General features: G+C 38.6%; 1 long non-coding RNA gene across 1 annotated transcript in view; it reads right to left on the minus strand.

Annotated features, from left to right (window-relative positions):
- Positions 1-245: 245 nt before the first annotated feature.
- LOC134485887 (uncharacterized) overlaps positions 246-20,526 on the minus strand; it is a 157,964-nt gene continuing 137,683 nt past the window's right edge. Inside the window, exon 2 of the long non-coding RNA XR_010064188.1 lies at positions 246-588. This is a non-coding gene — a long non-coding RNA (uncharacterized LOC134485887). The remainder of the gene's footprint in view (positions 589-20,526) is intronic.

Genomic DNA, 20,526 nt, shown 5'->3' on the forward strand with positions numbered 1-20,526 from the left:
CAGTGTCAAGACTCAGCTGCTCTCTGTGAACCCTTCATACCTTCAAAACCAGTACCACCTTGGTAATTCCTACACATTACCAAGTCCAGCTACAGCACAAGGTACAATGTTGGGTATTTCTGGAACACAGTGTCTTTGTGCTCTCAGAAAACACTTCTCAGGTGATTTTGAAAAGCTCTCAGGGAGAACTTTCCCTCGGGATGGAGACCCTCCAACTCCAAAGACCAGACCGAGACACCACAGGATGCAATCAGCAAGAGGATTTGGTTTATTGTCGGGATACACAGGCACAGGCACCTGCGGGCGCTTCAGTCACTCGGGGGACTGGCGCGCCCCACGGAACCAAGGATGGGCTTTTATAGGATTTTGGGGAGCAGAAGCAAGCATACAGAAGCAGATGCATGGTTACAGGGATATAATTGGTGGATTCTAATATGGCAAGGGTTTAGCCCGGGGGCAAGTTTCCTAGCTACCTTCCAGAAACATAACGGCTGACTCGGCCCCCCAAGGGTTCAGCCCGGGGGCAAGTTTCTTAGCTACCTTCTTGGAACATAACGACTGACTCGGCCCCCCACCAGGGTGTGGAACCTCTCCTGGGGCTTTTTTTCATTGTCAGGTGCTCAACCGAAGTCGTCCTGTTGCCAGGCCTTCAACCAAACATATCTTGCTTGGCAGCCGCTGTGTACTCAGTGTTCTAACCTTTCCCTGAACCAGTCATCTTAAGTACAGCCTTGCAAAATGGCGTTACTGCTGCTAAGCTGGGGTCTTTCAATTTCACCTCAGTGATGCTGCTCTCTTCTTAATCATCGCTAAGTTCTTAGCTCCAGCTGACCAGCACCAACTGCAGTCCCTTCTATTTTTGACTCTAAAGTCAGAACTACATGGTGAAGCTGCTGAGTTCTGCATCTTGCAGGAGCTGGAACATGGCCCCTCTTATTCTATTACCAGCTTTCTGTTTTCCAAGTCTCTCATTGCCTACGCTTGGCTGTCCTGGAACTTGCTCTGTGGATTGACCTTGAACTCAGTGATCTGCATGGCTCTGTCTTCTGAATGCTGGATTAAAAGCATGTATCACCATGCCTGGATTTAAGTTTTTCTTCACCTAGAACCTGCTCTGTCCCAGACTGGCCTTGAACTCAGAGATCTGCTTGCCTTTGCAAGGCTGTACTACAGTGTCTCCATCTAAACTTAGCTGGGTGGGATCTTGCCCCAAGGTCACCACTCCCTTAATTCAATTTAATATCCTTGAACACAGGATTCATTTCCATTTTACTTCCTGGTGCCCCTTTAATATTCAAACTATATATTTTGTATTTTTCCTTTCTTACCTTGCTATACTCTTTCAAAATGCTCTTCATGAGCCTTAACCAGAGAACAAAGTCTCTGCCGGGTCTTTTTGAGACTCCCTTTGTCAATACAATTAATATAAATCTCTTTACCTCAGCCTCAGGTAGACTCTTCAGACAAGGGCAAAAAGCAGCTACATTCTTCATCAAAATATCACAAGAACTGTCTCTTGGCACATATTAAAATTCTTCTTTTCTGAAACCTCTAGAGCCAGGCTTCCACATTTCATATCACCCTTAGCAAACAAAGCCGTCCATATTTCTACTAGGATGGCCTACTAAGCCCCACTTAAAACATTCTGCTGCTTTCCAAATCCAAAATCCCCGAATCCACATTATTCCAAACAAAAGCATGGTCAGGCCTATCATAGCAATACCCGACCCAGAACCAACTTCTGTCTTAGGATTTTATTGCTGTGAACAGACACCATGACTAAGAAAACTCTTGTAAGAACAATATTTAATTGGGGCTGGCTTACAGGTTCAAAGGTTCAGTCCATTATCATCAAGGCAGGAACATGGGAGCATCCAGGCAGGCGTGGTGCAGGAGGAGCTGAGAGATCTACATCTTCATCTGAAGGCAGCTAGGAGAAAACGCATTCGATTATTTCTATCTTTCTGTATCTGTTGAGTCCTGTTTTAAGACCGATTATATGGTCAATTTTGGAAAAAGTACCATGAGGTGATAAGAAGAAGTTACATCCTTTTGTTTTCAGATATAATGTTCTATAAAAATCTGTTAAATCCATTTGGTTCATGACTTATTTTAGTCTATATATGTCTCTGTTTAATATCTGTTTCCATGATCTCTCCATTGATGACAGTGGGGTGTTCAAATCTTCTACTATTATTGTGTGAGGTGCAATGTGTGCTCTTAGCTTTAGTAAGGTTTCTTTTATGTATGTAGGTGCCCTTTTATTTGGAGCATAGATATTTAGGATTGAGAGTTCATCTTGGTGGATTTTTCTTTGATGAATATGAAGTGTACTTCCTTAAACTTTTTGATGACTTTTGGTTGAAAATTGATTTTATTTGATATTAGAATGGTTACTTCAGCTTCCTTCTTCAGACCATTGGCTTGGACAGTTGTTTTCCAGCCTTTTACCCTGAAGTAGTGTCTGTCTTTGTCTGTGAGGTGTGTTTCTTGTAGGCAGAAAAATGTTGCTTCCTCATTGCGTATCCAGTTGGTTAATCTGTGTCTTTTTATTGGGGAATTGAGTCCACTGATGTTGAGAGATATTAAGGAACAGTGGTTGTTGCTTTCTGTCATATTCGATTTTGTATGTGAAATTATGTGTGTGTGCTTGTCTTCTTTTTGTTTTGTTGTAAAACCGATTAGTGTCTTGCTTTGTCTAGGGTGTAGCTTGCCTCCTTGTGTTGGGCTTTACCCTTTATTATCCTTTGTAGGACTGGATTTGTAGAAAGATATTGTGTAAATTTGGTTTTGTCATGGAATATCTTGGCTTCTCCATCTATGTTAATTGAGAGTTTTGCTGGACACAGTAACCTGGGCTGGCATTTGTGTTCTCTTAGGGCCTGTATGACATCTGTCCAGGATCTTTTGGCTATCATAGTCTCTGGTTAGAAGTCTGGTGTAATTCTGCTAGGTCTGCCTTTATATGTTACTTGACCTTTTTCCCTTACTGCTTTTAATATTCTTTGTTTCTATTGTGCATTTGGTGTTTTGACTATTATGTGACGGGAGGAGTTTCTTTTCTGGTCCAGTCTACATGGAGTTATGTTGGCTTCTTGTATGTTTATTGGCATCTGTTTCTTTAGGTTAGGGAAGTTTTCTTCTATGATTTTGTTGAAGATATTTACTGGTCCTTTGAGTTGGGAGTCTTCACTCTCTTCTATACCTATTATCCTTAGGTTTGATATTCTCACTGTGTCCTGGATTTCCTGTATGTTTTGGGCCAGTAGCTTTTTCCATTTTACATTATCTTTGACAGATGTGTCGATGATTTCTATGGAATCATCTGCTCCTGAGATTTTCTCTTCTATCTCTTGCATTCTGTTGGTGATACTTATATCTATGGCTCCTTGTCTTTTCCTTTGGTTTTCCATATCTGGGGCTTTCTCCCTTTGTGCTTTCTTTATTGCTTCTATTTCCATTTTCAATCACTTCACCTGTTTGATTGTGTTTTCCTGCAATTCTTTAGAGATTTTTGCATTTCTTCTCTATAGGCTTCTGCTTGTTCATTTGTGTTGTCATGTATTTCTCTAGGGGAGTTCTTTATGCCTTTCTTGAAGTCCTCTTTCATAATGATCAAATGTGATTTTAGATCTAGATCTTGCTTTTCTGGTGTGTTTGGATATTCAGTGTTTGCTTTGGTGGGAAAATTGGGCTCTGATGATACCATGTAGTCTTCCTTTCTTTTGCTTCAGTTCCTGTGCTTGCCTCTTGTCATCACGTTGTCTCTGGTGTTACCTTGTTCTGCTATTTCTGAGAGATGTTAGACCATCCTATAGGCCTGTGTGGCAGGAGTGCTGTAGATCTGTTTTCCTGTTCTCTTTGAACTAGTTATTGGAACAGAGTCTTCGGCCTTCAGGAGTGCAGTTGTTCATGTCTACTGGTCTTCAGGTGTTCCTGTGGGTGTGTGTCTTGAGTCCAGCGGATATGTCACTTGGAGCAGAAAAGTTGGTCTTACCTCTGGTGTCAGGCCTGGAGTCCCTTCTCAGAGCCAGGTTTCAGCTCTCCGTGAGGGCAGCAACCAGAAGGAAGTTATTTTATTTTTGATATATTGTCTTACACATGTTGCTTCCCTTTCATAGCCTCTTAGGTACAGATTTTGGTCATGTACTTCTGTGTCTGACTGATGCACTTATCTTTCTTTTATTGGACATTTGATTAAATGTGAATTTTTGCAATAATGAATCTATAATGTGTCTATATTCTTGAGCAAGGTTTATTTCCTGCTGTCTCTATACAAAATTAGGATTTCCCAATTTTAATTTTATTTATTCCTTAAATAAATACATTTTTAAAAGATCACCTACCCCATATCATTCCTTTCAACGAACTTGTTGATTGATGATAATCCACAGTCTTTTTGCATATGTGGTATATTTGTACAGCTGAATTTATAGGGCAGATGATTAGTCTTTATGTTTTTATCTCCTTCTGTCCTTTCTTTGAGGTGGCTTCTGGGGCCTAATCATGATGCATCTGTGAAAAAATAGGAGACTGTCAGAATCTTTTGCACTCTTTGGGCTAGCTTAGTGCTGTACACCTTTCTATGTTGGTATTCTCACCTGAAGACTATGCTTCCAGCTTTTTTTCGTGGTTAAAAGTTGTCACTTACCAAAACTATTTTATGGTGATCATTTATCTCTGCTCTTTCCTCAACACTGCTTTTGCAAGCATATAGTCCCCAAGGTACTGTTAGTACAAGTGGAGGCTTATGGCTTTGTAGGAACCCAATGGGTTTGGGAACGCATTCCTGACCCCTACTCACAGAGCCATTGGCCCCTATCTAGTGTTCTGATGTTGTTTCTGTGCAGGGTTGACTGTAGGGATCCCTCCAAGCCCTCAAATATATATGCTGATGTTTTATACTTGATGTATATATACTTGATGGTTTTGTTGACCTCACCTGGTTTTCTGGATGCTTCTATTTTGCTTCTCCTTAGATTTCTTTATCAAGAAGGGAAAATATTCATATTCAATTTCTTAATTCTGTTTCCTTTTGCCATTTAGGGTTTCTGATTTGGAAGAAATCCTTTGGACCATTTTCCTTCAGCCGACCGTTTTTGATTAACCACAGATCCTGGATGAGTAAAGAAAGCAAAACAGAGCTGAGGAGATATTTTTGTTGTTAAAATGCTTAAGATGCAAATGTGAAAACCTGAGCTTGATCCTTAGCAACTGTGTAAAAGGCCCTGCTTACTGACATGTACCTATAAACCCAATATGGTGGAAGAGGAGATAGAAGGTGCTTGCTGATCAATGATTAGCAGCCTAACCTAATGGGTTAGCCTCAGGTTTTAGAGACACTGTCTAAAAAACAAGCTAGGTAGCTTCTTAACAACAGAACTAGAGGGAAGCCTTGTGCCTTCACACACCTGAACATTCTTGTGTGTGTGTGTGTGCTTCTATATGTATTTACTTGTACACAATATACATGTAATTGTATACAATAAACATGCACTATATACATGAAAAAGAGAGACAGAAATATCTTAATGTGAAGAACTGAGAAATGAATCAGGACATATTAAACCTGCAATAAATTTGCCAACTACAAAAGCACTCTTCGGGAAACTTACACAAGGAAGTTAAATGTGAATATTGATGAGATAAAGGGGCATGCAGTTATAGTCCTGACTTATTGGACAACACACATGAACTCTATTTGAGAGAAAACTGTGCAACATCTGGCTTCTTTGGATAATTATGGATGCAAGCAGTACTCCTAGATATCTGCCAGCTGTAGACATTCAAAGGGCAGAGCATGGCATCAGGACTCTGAAGAGCTGATGAGAGAGTGTTGGTACTAACCTAAAGATATTTAGATAGTAAGGAATTGCAATACTTGGTTTCTTTTGACTCTATGGTCAATACTGCATGTGTCAGGATTCCTGCAGAGGGCTCATCAGCACTGTGTGTGTACTATAGCTGCTACTGCAGTAGAATTCTGCTGCAGTCAGAATTCTACTGCAGTTTCAGTACTGCAAAAAGTGTGGATGTAATGAAATAAGAATAAGATGAAAAATATCTTGTCTTTTGCCTCATACTCATAGGCTAAAAGAAGTAAGGGGCAGGAAGAGGACATGTGACCATTTCAGACAGCTATTAACTTGCCCATAAATACTCTACAAACTTGCCAATATTATTATAGCCTAGTTAGATTAAGCAACAGCTACATTCATGGATACATGGGTCAAAGGGCTGTATTGTCTCTCACATTTATGTGTGACTGCTCTCACACATTAACTGTGAATTAATTCAGGTATGATGCTTGAATGGTCATTGAAACACTCTACGAAAAATGACTTGCTTACTTACAGAAAGCTTACTTAGGAAATGATTTGACTTCTGTAAAAAATCCTTTCCAGATACTAGCATAGAAAGAGAAGTCATTAGCATTCAGGAAGGAAGCAGTCTTAGCTGTTTTGAGGAAAAATACAGATTAATTAAAAATTCACCATTTTATTCCTGAGTGCAAAATGATATTAACAACCAAATGATATTTTCCTAGACCTGGATTAGAGAAGTGAGATGACAGAAGAGGGAAATAAAATTAAAAATAAAGGAAGAAATACAAGACTGATTATTCCTGGAAGAAATTTGAAATTTTTCTTGCTTTGGTTAAAATTGAAATATGTCTGAAAATGAGCAGATGCTGGTAAATTAGAGTTCTTACAAAAATTTATATACGTTTATATACATGCATACCAAGCAAAGTAAAAAAGCAAGAAACATTGTGTAAATACAAGTAGAATATGACATCATATTCAGATGATTGTAAGAGTTCTAAAGAGGAAATAATGGAGAAACAAAACAATGGGACGCAAGAAGAAAAAGAATAGAAAAATAAAAAATAAATGTTAATGGAGCACACACATTTTCTGTATTAATTTGAAGTGTTATGTTTCTAAACCTGTTAGTACTTCTTTCCATATTTATAAAGTTAGGTTCACATTTTTTGGTTGCTTATTACATTGAGGGGTTAGAAAGGTTAGTGTCCTCTCAAATATATATCTATCTTCCAAAGTGCAGACTCCATCTTTAGAGAAGATCATAACAATCCAATAAATGAAAGCAAGTGGATAGAGAACACTGTATTTTATTCCTCTAGCATTTCCATAGTAACTGATGGAACTGAGCTTTGATGTCCCAGAGGTTGTCCTTCACTTTACCGTCCTCTGATTTCTGAAAACAGGATTTTGGAGATGGGAGCTGAGGTATATTCTACTAAGTGATATTAACATATTTTTATTATATTGAAATCAGAGAATTTTTAACAGCATACACAGGAGAGTATAGGCAAGACAGAAAAAACAGGAACTAGCTGGTGTGGATGGCAGTGGTTGAGAACCTGGAATCCACAATGTTCAGGAGGAGGAGGGTATTCCTGGGTAGCATTGAAGAGCAGAACACAAGTCCTCAGTAAGAAATCAGAACTCCCATGTTTAGCATAAATAGGAATAGGTCCAATGACCTCTGGGAGGGAAAGAAGCTTGGAATTTTCCATTGTTTTATTCTGCATTCTATACTGATGCTTTATCAGTTTTCTTCCTGGCATCTGAAAGGTTCAGAAACATTGTTGTCTGTAATTAACTATAGCTTTGTTTCTCAAAATGATACCAACTGTTTCCAGTTATTATCAGGCGATTTCCCCCCCTAGGAAAAAGCTATGTAGTTTTCAAGACAACCTAAAATAATTTAGTTCAGCATAATATTGTTATGATTGGCCAGCTTGGAAACCATAACAGTTCTGCCATTTAAATTGCATATACTATACATCTGCAGTCTTTAATGCAGCTTCAAAGTTGCAGAGGAAAATACTGCATTGCAGCTTTCTGTCTGCAGCAACTCTCTGGTGGTATTCTACTGCAGAGGAGGAGCCCCAACGAAGGCAACCTATTTACATCTCAGCTCTGTTAAGTACATCCTAAGCTCAAGATTACAGTGGAAAAAGGAACTTAACATGCTTGTGAGCTTAGCAGGTGGGGAGAGAAGACTAGACACATAGATACTAATTAATCGGCTATGCTTTTTCATAATTTATTTTTAAAATGTATTATTGGCTTGTCAGACAATTGAATTTCTCCAAATTGGCAGTTACTTTTATTTTATGTCAATTTTAAAGTCCAGAGAATTTGTGAAAAAAGGCTCAGAATACAAGGTATATTTGGTTGTTTCTACTAGACTTGCTTTACTTTTATAGTAGATGAGCGAACATTCCCCATCTTTTTACGGTATAGACTGGAAGAGGGGAGGCTAAGCAATCTTATTTAAAAATCGTGGATGATTTATAAGATGGTGATATCAATCATTCACTTAGGTGTCTGGCTATTTCTCTGTGCGCTTAGTATTTGTATTATATTCTAAGCATGAGCAATGTGGAGTTAAGCAAGACCTAGTCACTAATTCAAGAAATCTGTTTGCAGCTTGACAAGATAGAAATCTTAATCAGTGTATCTCCTTCCTATGGTCCTCAGACTGCTGCCATTACAGTTTCATGTCAGGCCAGTCAATGTTATGTTATACTACTTTTCCTTAAATCTTAGCTGCTAATTTCATTGGTTAGGAAGTGGCATGTATGTGATACATACATAAAATGATTTCATAAAATGGTAATTATATAATTATTAGCATTTAACAGATTGTGACCATAGGTAAAGTGACTTGCCTAAGACCACTCAGGTAGTGATGGGCAGAGCTGATTCTGATTGTTTATTTACACTGCCTCTGTTCCTCTGATGTCCTGAGAAGACCGCCTTCCTCTGTTGTGCAGAGAATAGAACTCATCTTCAGTCAGAGGTCCATTTGCGATTGTATATTGTATTTCTGAGTCTCTTATTAAAACCTTTTCAGTCTCTTTAAGATACTGGGTGAGGAATGTTTATCAAAATTGCACGGAGAATAAGTATCTCAGATTTTTAATGTTTTCAGATTTTGAAATTTTCTATATATAACGAGACTGAAGTCGAAACGTAAAATTATTTATATGGTTTATGCAACCATATGCACCTAGCCAGAAGGTAATTTTATACATGTTATATATATTATATTTTATACCATAAAAGTACTATATACTTTGATTAGAAATTTGTTGTATACCTTAGATTTGCTTGCAGCATTTCACATGAACTGAACTGTGAAAGTTTTCAGTTGTGTTGTCATGTGGTCTCAAAATCCTTTAAATTTTAAAGCAGTTTGCAATTGAGACATTAATTAGAGATATTCACACTGCAGAGGTTTCTGTGCACAAAGGCTAATTTGCAGAAATAAGCTAGATTCCGGAGGGTTGCTTTCCTCATGGTTTCCTCTGTTCAGCACATCATGCCCGAGCTGCCCTCATTGCTATAGCTTTGTCCTCTTAAAACAGTTATGATGCTCTCATCCTACAAACAACCATACACAATTCAGACACAACATCACAGACAACTTTCCTTGTTAATGGTGTAAAGATAATCACCAAAAATGTACTATATGGGACTTGTGTTTTCTCACAACACAAGACCTCCAAAAATCCTGCCTGAGTTTTAACAGAGAAGCCTTGTCTGCCCTTCGAAAAGCATGTCTCTGTGTGTGTGTGTGTGTGTGTGTGTGTGTATGTGTTGGGGTGGGGGTGGGGGGCTGTACTGCAGCTGAGAGCAGCTTGAAAGAGGCTCTGGGTGAGCTTTTGTTCTTGCCTGTTTAACAGCTTCAGGTTTAGTGAAACCTCTGTGAGTTCACCTTTGCATTTGAGTCTAAAACTTGAATCTATTAAAAGGCTCTCTGGAGCCTGCTGTGAATTTCAGTGCTCTGTGAAGGATGCTTCAGGCTCACTTAGCTGGTTTGAAATCACATGGCCTCAGGCTGCACTGTCTTTATTTGGAGGATGATGGGAATCTGGGAATTAGTTCAAAAGCTGCAACCAACCATTTTCCCCCCTTTGTCTCTAATGTCTTTTATTTAGCTTCAGTTCCATCCCAGTGCAACACTTAAGAACCATTCTAGAGAACCCAGGTCACAGTAGTTAGAGTTAATATCATCCTATTACCTTCTCTGTTATTTTTCATGTACATGGTGATGTAATCCACATATGTAAGCTTAGGGCATTTGGAGGATGAAAAAATACTGCAGCTTTTGTTGGGAAGTTTTGGTCTTGTTTGTGGGAAAACAGGAAGAAAGGGAGAGAGAAAATGATAATTAGGCATAAGTGATCTAGAGGGAGATGGAGATAGGGAGAGGGAAAGGGAGAGGGAGAGAGATAGGGAGAGAGAGATAACCTTGAAAGTCAGATCATGCAGAGCACACCTGTAATCTCTGCAGATGGCCGAGAAGGAGGAGGCTGTATGTGCACAATGGAGAATGATGTCTGTGGCTGCCCATCAGCTCAGAAGCTATTCCCCAACACCAAAATTAATTAATAAGCTACATTTATGTCTGCATTATACCTACCCCACAATTTAGAACAGATCACAGAAGCTTTCAATCATCGCTGAACAGACTTAGAGAGGGGCTGCTAGTAGTAAAAATCCATTTTAATGTGTGAAGAAAGGATTAGTCAATTCAGTTACGTTGGAAAGACAAGACAGGTAGAGACCGCCTAAGATGCGAATAACATTATTGTCCTGAGGCTGCAGCAGAAACCGCCTAATGAATGTCCAGAGGGCGGGTAGCTGAGGACAACAAAGTTCATGAAAGCACTGAAACACATTGCTCCAGAAACACGATCTGGGGTCCAGTCTTAGTCAGGTTCTATTTTGATGAAGTTACTCCTTGGTTTCGTACTCTACCTTTATTGGATATCAATAATGACCTAATTTGTGGTATGCATGTCAGGGGACATGTGTGATTCCATGTTCCCTGTTTCCTATATCTTATGGTGTCCAGACAAGATTGCATACAAGGCTGGAAAAGGATGAAGCAGAGTTTAGAATAGGTAGGATCTACAGGACTCTGGTTTGTTCTCTGGGAATCTTAATGTTACAGCTTGTTCAGACTCAGGCCTTCTCTGACAATCTTCATTGAAATGGCTCTCTTAGATGATCTTAGCTTGTGTGCATGCCTTTAGTCACAATGTGATTATATGCATAAATTTTATTAATGATGGAAAAGGACTAGATATGGAAAAGACCTTCAAGAGTGAGAAAGAGTTTTCAGGGTAAATGAAAAGCTAGAGTGTAAAGTACTATGAATGCTTCATTTGTATGGAGAAGCATTTCAGGAATCCCAAGTACTTGCTTGATGGGTTATTACTGAAAAAAAGAAAGTTGAATTTGTATATCTGCCAAGAACTACTCTACCTTCTCCAGGTAGAAGGTGTGGAGAGTCAGGCTCTCCAGACAAGGTCAGAGAAGAGGAAACCCTGCTGGTAAAAGGAGTCCTCCATTTTGCACAGTGCTCAGGGAACTATCCAGTCACTTTAGACTGTGACCTCAATTAGTAGTGTTTCCCCACACCATATCTCTTTTGAGATAATTAATGATTACTAAAGCAATAAGTTTAAACTTCTTTTCACAATATTTGATAGGAAGATTGTATTAACTATATGTTGGGTATGTTAGTTAGATCATTGCTATTCTTCAATATTTTGAATGGCCAAAACTGTCTAGTTTTCTTTCATTTTTCTTGTTATTATTACTGTTATTGATCTTGAGCATAGTGTTATTGTTTCTCCTGTTCTGAAATGATCAAACTAGGCTGTGGGAAATAGCTTCTGGGCAGAAGTAAGGGCATTACTACTTAGGATAGCCTATGAAAGCATCACATGTGATCTTTAGGCTCTCTGTCTCTTCCTCCATATGTTGTCTTTATTACTGGCTGCCATGATAAAACAGAGGGTATATTTTTCCCCTGTTTGGCCTAAGACAATTTAAATGGATTATCTGAAGGAAAAAAGCCAAAAAGAAAATAAATAGGAAGCCGAGCAAACGTATGGGAAGTTGGCTCTGAGAACATGTGCTTAGAAGGTTCCTGTCCAGTGTTAGGAGAATAATTTTTTTCCCTGCCCTGTTGGCCCTTTCTGTTTGAGGCACAGGGCAAAAGACTCCTGAGCATTAGTACTAGGTAACTAGGAATAGGTCAGGTGGAACACAGCTGTGCAATGAGTAAGATGGACAAAACTACTGCTGGGAAGGAGCAGCTCATTGGTTCCTCATCTTCATAGCATCTGAGCTGGAGATAGGCTAAGGCACTTGGGAGCTTTTCTTCCCAGCACTCTTGAGTCACTTTACATTTTCAGATGCCAAAATGCCTAATTTTTATATCATTGGAAGTATGACTCAACTTTTTTCTCTAACTTCAATGGGTATTTTAAGCACCTTCACTTATTTTTAGCCATCAGAATTGTGTCCAAACCACATGCCTAGTTCAGACATTACTTGCTCACTTAAAGTTTGCCTCAAGTAGAAGGATAGGACAATAATGTTGTTTTTCTGTAATCTATTGCTCTGAGCTCTGGTGAGGAGTCTCTGTTTATAGCTCTGAAGGGCATATATAGTTTATATATCTGATGTCGAAGGGGAGAGTAGGGGCTTTATATCAGTGATCAGACAGACAAGTGCTTTTGAAACCAAGTGAACACGAGGAACCTTGAAATCACAAATTAGACCACATGTTCACAATTGAGACGTACAGAGATGAATTTTCACTGATTGTGCTAACCTCTGACAGTTAATACTAATTTCTTACATTCTCTTATCTAGATTTCTTGTCTGCTTTTTCTCTCCAGTCATTTGTTAATTTACTTATCCGTTATCCATTTGTCCATCCAATTGAGCAGTAACTTTCCTAAGGTTTTACTATGTGCCAGACACTCTCTAGGTGCCAGAGACGCTCAATATACTGTCCTAGAGCTGGTAGGTTCTCACAACAATCCATTTATGGCTTGTGGTTTTTCTCTCATTCATTCAGTTACTGGCACATTTCTTGTCTAACTTCTGCACTGCCCCAAGCAAGACTTAAAATCAGATCAGCATTTCCTGTCTGGTTTTCACCATCATATTGGTATATATAGTTACTGTATCTATTATATCAACTAGATTTTTGGGATGATCTTTGCACCTAACTGGGAGTAGTAGAAATAGAGATGTTGGATCCATAGGAAAGAGTTAATTTTATTTTCATATCTGTGGTATATGCCAAGGAAACAGAGATTGAAAGTGGATCCTGACAAGACCCCATGGAAATCATAGCTCTAAAGAGCTTTGCAAGTTATCCCATTCAAGTTGTAGAAATCATAATTCTTAACTACATCTTTAGTCAATCAAGACCAAGCCTCTGCTGTAAAGTTTTCAGGGACAGGGCATTCACATGGCAACATACTCATGGACTTCTATAACAACTATATCGATCTTCCATATACCAGGTATTGCTTATATCAAACTTTACATAATTTTCTACAATGTCCTTTATTTTCCCATCACCTTTAGAAGGAAGAAGAATGTCATATTTCTCCATGCGCCAATTGTATTACTATAGATGTTTTAATTTAATTTAAAAAATATTTGCCTTTTCTTCCATCATTGGTTTAAGCATGAAGAATTCCTTTGGAAGAATACAGAGTGCTCTTATTGAGCCAGTGGGATCTTCTTCCCTTGGTCATCCCCATCTTGCAGAGAATGGTTACTCCTATAATCACTTCCCCTCTTCTTGTAAAAAATTGTAATTGTTTCCCCTACTCCTTGCAGAGATTTTTTTTTGTTCTGGTGGCATCAAGGTCTGCTGTTAGATAAATCTTCTGTGTCTGAATTTCGAGTCATGAAGGTGGCTTTTCTAACTGGATATGGGAAAGGGGGACAAAAATCTTATAGACAAAGTGCATACAGTAGGCAGATACTCTACAATGTTATATTACCAGTCTAGCCTCCCCCAATTCCTGTAAACATTTCCATGATGATTCAGTTTTCTCTCTTACTTATTTAAACTTTGCCGTAAGATATGCTGCCCTAAACTCATTCTGCCGGAGTTGCTGAGTGTAGACTTATGGTAACCTAAAGGGAAATTAGAGGCCATTTTGAGGTTGTTTGCCCTGGATTTTGCAACTCCACCTGCCCTGTAAGTTTGCATTAGTTGAGGAAAATTCTACTCCAAGAAAATTCTTCTATATAGACATTTCATGATGACAGACTCAATAAAGACATTAACTAATCACGAGTGGATTCCCAAAGCAACATGATATCCTATTAGTAATGTAACTAGAAAAATTTGTCCAAACAGCATTGAACTGTTACTTATATCAGATTCTAGAGATAGACTGTCCTTTTTTGTGGTTAAAATTCATGACCTACAAATAGTAAATTCATTTAGCCAATGTTTTTATTTATTTATTACACATTGTATGAGTACTAATGCTTAAACGGTACTTGAAAATAGTTTTATGCTTATAACTAGTTAAAATTCCATTATTTCTTAAATGACAGTGTTTTCACCATTGTGCCATTTTACTTAATAAATAAATCATTTTTCAGAACCAACTAAATGTGTGTTTATACAATAAGCATTGAACTAAATGCCAGGGTTGCAGAAGTGTATATATGACTTGAATTTCAGAAGCTTACTGTTCATTGCTTTGTCCACATATGCACATGCTCCAGTTGAAATAAGAGCCCTAAAATAGACTCAAAGAGAGCTGCTGCAATTATAAAGCAACAAATAGACAATAAAGCAGTGTGAAAGAGTATTCAGCTATAGTGCTGTAGGATTAGAAAGACTTGTTTAATCCTGTCTCTATCATTATAACCAATGCTATTTAAGCAAATTACACACCCCAACTCATATGCTTTTCTCTGTAGAATAAGAAAATCAACATTTATTTGATAATGTCTTGAAAGGATTAAATAATATAAAATTATTTATTTGCTATTTCATCCTAAGACTATTTAAGAGTTTTAGTATGTGCTCACACAAAGAAACAGCCTCTCATGAGACAGAGAACTGGCATAAGGGAGGTACCCAACAATCAGTTTGGGTGACCTTAGCTGTGACTTTGGAGATATGGAACCTGAAGAGGTCACCTTGTGTAGCCAAGCAGGAACCCTAGTGGAGTGATAGTGACACCAACTTACCCACAAAACTTTTAACCCAAAATTTATTTTGTCTACAAGAATACAGGCAAGGGGAAGGGAACAGAGATTGAGGGAATGGTTAAACACTAACTGTCCTAATTTGAGACCAATACCATGGGCAAGCACCAATCCCTAACACTCTTAATGATAGTCATGCTTGCAAAAAGAAGCAAGTTGTCCTCTGAGACTTTCCACCCAGCAGCTGACTCAAACAGATACAGGCATCCATAGCCAAACAGTGGATGGAGCTGGGGGACTCTTATGAAATAGTAGGAGGAATGATTGTAGACCCAGAGAGGATAGAAACTCCACTGGAAGACAAACAAAGTCAACTATCCTTGATCCTTGGAGCTCTCAGAGACTGAAAAACCAACCAAAGAATATAGGTCTTCCCACATAGCAGATGTGCAACTTGGTCTTCATGTGGGTCCTGAACAACTGGAGTAAGGACTTTCTCAAAAGCTGTTGCCTGTAGTGAAATATGTTGTCCTAGCTGGGATGCTTTTTCTAGCTTCAGTGTGAGTGGAAGTGCCTAGCCTCAAGGAGACTTGAAGCACCAGGATGAGGGGCTACCCAGGGTAGTCCCATCCACTCTGAGGGGAGGGGAGATGGGGGAAAGATTGAGTGATCCAGTGACTAGGAGAGGGAAAGTGAGTGGGATGTAAAGTGAATAAATGAAAAAAAACGTGTTTTATTAATTATTTTACTTATTTACATATCAAATATTTCCCCCTTCCCAGTCTTCCCTTTGCAAATTCCCCATCCCGTTCCCACTCCCGTTTGACTCTAAGAGGGTACTTTCCCCTCTCACCCACTCCAGCCTTACACCTATAGCATCCCTCTTCTATGTGGCAACAAACCTCCACAGGACCAAGCTCTTCCCCTTCTACGGATGCCCAATAAGGCAACCCCTGCTACATATGTAGCAGGAGCCATGTACCTACCCATGTATACTCTTTAGTTAATGGTTTAGTCTCTGGGAGCTTTGAGGGCTCCATTTAGTTGATATTATTGTTCTTCCAATGGGGTTGAAGTCCCTTTCAGCTCCTTCAGTCCTTCCCTAACTCTTTCTGTTGGGGTTCCCAGGGTTAATCCAATGGTGGGCTGGAAGTGTCTGCATCTGTGTTAGTCAGGTGCTGGCAAAGCCCCTCAGAGGACAACCATACTAGGCTCCTGTCTGCAAGCACTTTTTGGCATCAGAAATAGTGTCCTAGTTTGGTGTATGTAGATGGAATGTATTCTAAGGTGGGGCAGTCTCTGGGTGACCTTTCCATCAGTCTCTGCTCATTTTTTTTTTTTGGTCTGTGCATTGCCTTTAGACTGGAACAATTCTGGATTAAGAATTTTGAGATGGGTGAGTGGCCCTGTACCTCCACTTGTGGCTGTGCCTGTCTACTGGTGATGGTCTTTTCAGGTTCTATCTATCTTCCCTCTGTTGGATATCTCTGCTAATGTCATCTCCACTTGGTCATGAGAGCTTTTCATATTCCTGTTCCCTAGTACTTTCTAATGGTTACCCACCCTGTCAAACCTACCCACCCCATTCTTCACTCCCCCACTGGTACATATTTCTCTTTATTATTCTGGCCCTCTGGACTTTTATTCTGTCTCTTTTCACACCTGAACCCGCCTCCCCCTTACATTCCCCTTCTATTCTTCTACCCAGGATCCTCCTCCCTCCTTCTCCTAACTCGAATGATTATTTTGTTCCTACTTCTAAGTGGGATTGAAGTATCCACACTTTGGCCTTCCTTCTTGTTAAGCTTCATATGGTCTGTGAGTTGTATTGCTGGTATTATGAGCTTTTGGGATAATATCCACCTCTCAGTGAGTACATACCATGTATGTCCTTTTGGGTCTGGGTTACCTCACTCAGGATGATATTTTCTACTTCCATCCATTTGCCTGCAAAATTCATGAAGTTGTCACTTTTAATAGAGGAAGATCATTCCAGTATGTTAATGTACCACATTTTCTGTATCTATTTTTCCACTGAGAACCATCTGGGTTGTTTCCAGTTTCTGGCTATCATAAATAAGGCTGCTATGAACACAGTGTAACATGTGTTCTTGTTACATGTTGGAGCATCTTTTGGGTATATGCTAGTAGTACTACAGCTAGGTCTTCAGGTAGACATATTTCCAATATTTTGAGGAACCACCAGGTTGATTTCCAATGTGGTTGTAACAGCTTGCAATCCCAGTAGCAAAGGAGAAGTATTCCTCTTTCTCAACATACTTACCAGCATCTGCTGTTGCCTGCGTTTTTTATCTTAGTCGTTATGATTGGTGTAAGGTGGAATCTAGGGGTCATTTTGTTTGCATTTCCCTGATGACTAAGGATATTGAACATTTCTTTATGTGTTTCTCAGCCATTCAAAATTCTTTAGTTGAGAATTCTCTGTTTGGCTAGGCAACACATTTTAAAACTGGGTTATTTGGGTTTTTGGAGGTTAGATAATTAAAGTTCTCTGTATATTTTGGGTGTTAGCCCTTTCTCATATGTATGGTTCACGAAGATTTTTTTCCCCAGTATGTGGGTGGCTTATTTGTCCTACTAACTGTGTCTTCTGCATTACAGAAGCTTTTCAGTTTATATGGTCCCATTTATTAATTGTTGATCTTAGAGGATGACTTATTGGAGTTCTGTTTAGGAAATTTCTCTATATGCCAATGAGTTCAAGGCTCTTTTCCACTTTCTCTTCTATTACTTTATGTGTACCTTGTTTTATGTTGTGGTCCTTGATGGACTTGTACTTGAGGTTTGTGCAAGATGATAAATATGGATTTATTTTCACTTTTCTACAACTGCCAGTTGGATTGGCACCATTTATTAAAGATGCTTTCTTTTTTCCATGGTATGGTTTGGCTTCTTTGTTGAAGAGCAAGTGTGCTTATGTATGTGGGCTAATTTCTGGGTCTTCAATTCTTTTCCATTGGCTGACTTGTCTGTCTCTGTACCAATACCGTGTGTGTGAGTGTGTGTGTGTGTGTGTGTGTGTGTGTGTGTGTGTTTTAATCACTATTGCTCTGTTGTACAGCTTGAGGTCAGTGACAGTGATTCCTCCAGAAGTTCTTTTATTGTTGAGAATTGTTTTCACTATCCTGTTTTGTTTTTTTTTTCCCCGTATGAAATTGAGAATTATTCTTTCCATGTTTGTGAAGAACTGTATTGGAATCTTGATGGGGACTGTGCCAAATCTGTATATTTCTTCGGTAGGATGGCTATTTTTACTATGTTAACCCTACCAATCCATGAGCATGGGAGATCTCTCCATCTTCTGAGGTCTTCTATGTTTTCTTTGTTCAAGGATTTGAAGTTCTTATCATACAGATCTTTCACTTGTTGCTCAGTTACACCAAGATAATTTATACTCTTTGTGGCTATTGTAAATGTATTGTTCACATAATTTCTTTATCAGCCTGTTTATCATTTACATAAAGGAAGGCTACTGATTTGTTTGATTTAATTTTTATCCATCTGCTTTGCTGAACTTATTTATCAGCTGTAGAAAAAGTTCTATGGTAGTTATTTTGGGGTCTCTTGTGTATATTATCTTATCATTTGCAAATAGTGATAAGTTGACTTCTTCTTTGTCAATTTCTATCTTTTTGACCTCTTCTTCTTGTCTTATTCTTCTAGGTAGAACATTGAGTACTATATTAAATAGATATGAAGAGAATGGGCAGCCTTGTTTTGTCTCTCAGTTTAGTGGAATTGCTTCAAGTATCTGTCCATTTAATTGGATATTGGTTCTTGGTTTGCTGCTTATTGATTTTTTATGCTTATTTAAGGCTTTGAGTTCCTGATCTCTTTGATACTTTTAACAGAAAGGGCTATTGTATTTTGGTAAATGCTTCTCAGCATCTACAGAGATGATCATGTGATTTTTTCTTTGAGTTTGTTTATATAGTGAATTACATTAATTAGTTCTCATATATTGAATCGTCCCTGTATCTCCAGGATGAAAACAACTTGGTTGTGGTGAAGGATGGTTTTGTTATGTTCTTTGATTCAGTTTGCCAGAATTTTATTGAGTACTTTCGCATTGATTTTCATTAATAAAATTGGTCTGAAATTTGCTTTCTTTGTCGGGTCTTTTTGTGGTTTAGGTATCAGAGTAACTGTGACTTCATAGAATAAATTAGCTAGAGTTCCTACTGTTTTTATTACGTGGAATAGTTTGATGAGTGTTGGTATTAGTTCTTTGAAGATCAAGTAGAGTTCTGCACTAAAGTAATCTGGCCATGAGCTTGTTTTGGTTGGGAGATTTTCAATGACTTCTTCTATTTTCTTAGGGGATATGGAACTGTTTAGATAATTTACCTGCTCCTGATTTAACTTTGGTAAAATCTGTGTAAAAAGTCACTCTAAATTTTCAAGTTTTGTTATATATATTTGAATTTCCTGTTTTTGTTGTTATGTCTCCCTTTTCATTTTTGATTTTGCTAATTTTGGTACTGTCTTGGTGTTCTTTAGTTATTTTGGTTAAGGATTTATATATCTTGTTGATTTTTTCAAAGAACAAGCTTTTGGATTTCTTGATTCTTTGTTTTTAATTGATTGATTTATCTTCAGAATTTGATTATTTCCTGCCATTTACTCCTCTTGGGTATCTTTACTTCTTTTTGTTCTAGGGCTTTCAGGTCTGCTGTTAAGCTGCTAGTGTAGGATCTCTCCAGTGTCTTTGTGAGAACACTTAGTAGCATTCCTGTTTCTGTTAGCATTCCTTTCATTGTGTCCCATAAGTTTGGATATGTTGTTTCTTTGTTTTCATTGAATTCAAGAAAGTCTTCAATTTCTTTCTTCATTTTCTCCCTGAACAAGTTATCACTGAGTTAGAGAGTTGCTCAGTTTCCATGGGTATATGAACTTTTTGTTTTTTTTCTTGTTATTAAAGTCTATCCTTAGTCTGTGGTAATCAATAGGAAACATGGGATTCTTTCAAACTTTTTGTATAAGTTGAGGCATATTTTTTGATTTATTATTGCAAGTAATTTTATAACCCTCACTTGCTTTTTCCCTAGAGCTCTACCTGGGCTCATCCAACCTCTCATAGCTTGTTCCATCAAGTTGTCAAAAACCATTTCAGTTTCATTTAGTTTCCATGCAAGCTTATGCTTTTTCCACAAACACCAGGAGTGGCAGTTGCTCTACAACAACCATTTACCTCTGGGGCTGGCTGTGCTGCCCACCGATGACAGCCCTGCAGCTGTGCGCTCTCTCTCTCTCTCTCTCTCTCTCTCTCTCTCTCTCTCTCTCTCCCCCACCTGAATTGTTGTGAATGGAAAACACCAGACTATGTTAACATTATAAATCACCCAGATGACACAACCACTGGGCTCAGAATCTATTGTCCTAAACTTATCAGCTATTCTATATTAGAATTTGTGTGTTGGTGGAGGCTGCTACCAGTTCTAGTAGCCCCCTGGCCTATATTGTACCCATCTTCTCT

The sequence above is a fragment of the Rattus norvegicus genome, chromosome 2 (genome assembly GCF_036323735.1).
Source record: "Rattus norvegicus strain BN/NHsdMcwi chromosome 2, GRCr8, whole genome shotgun sequence".
NCBI lineage: Eukaryota > Metazoa > Chordata > Mammalia > Rodentia > Muridae > Rattus > Rattus norvegicus.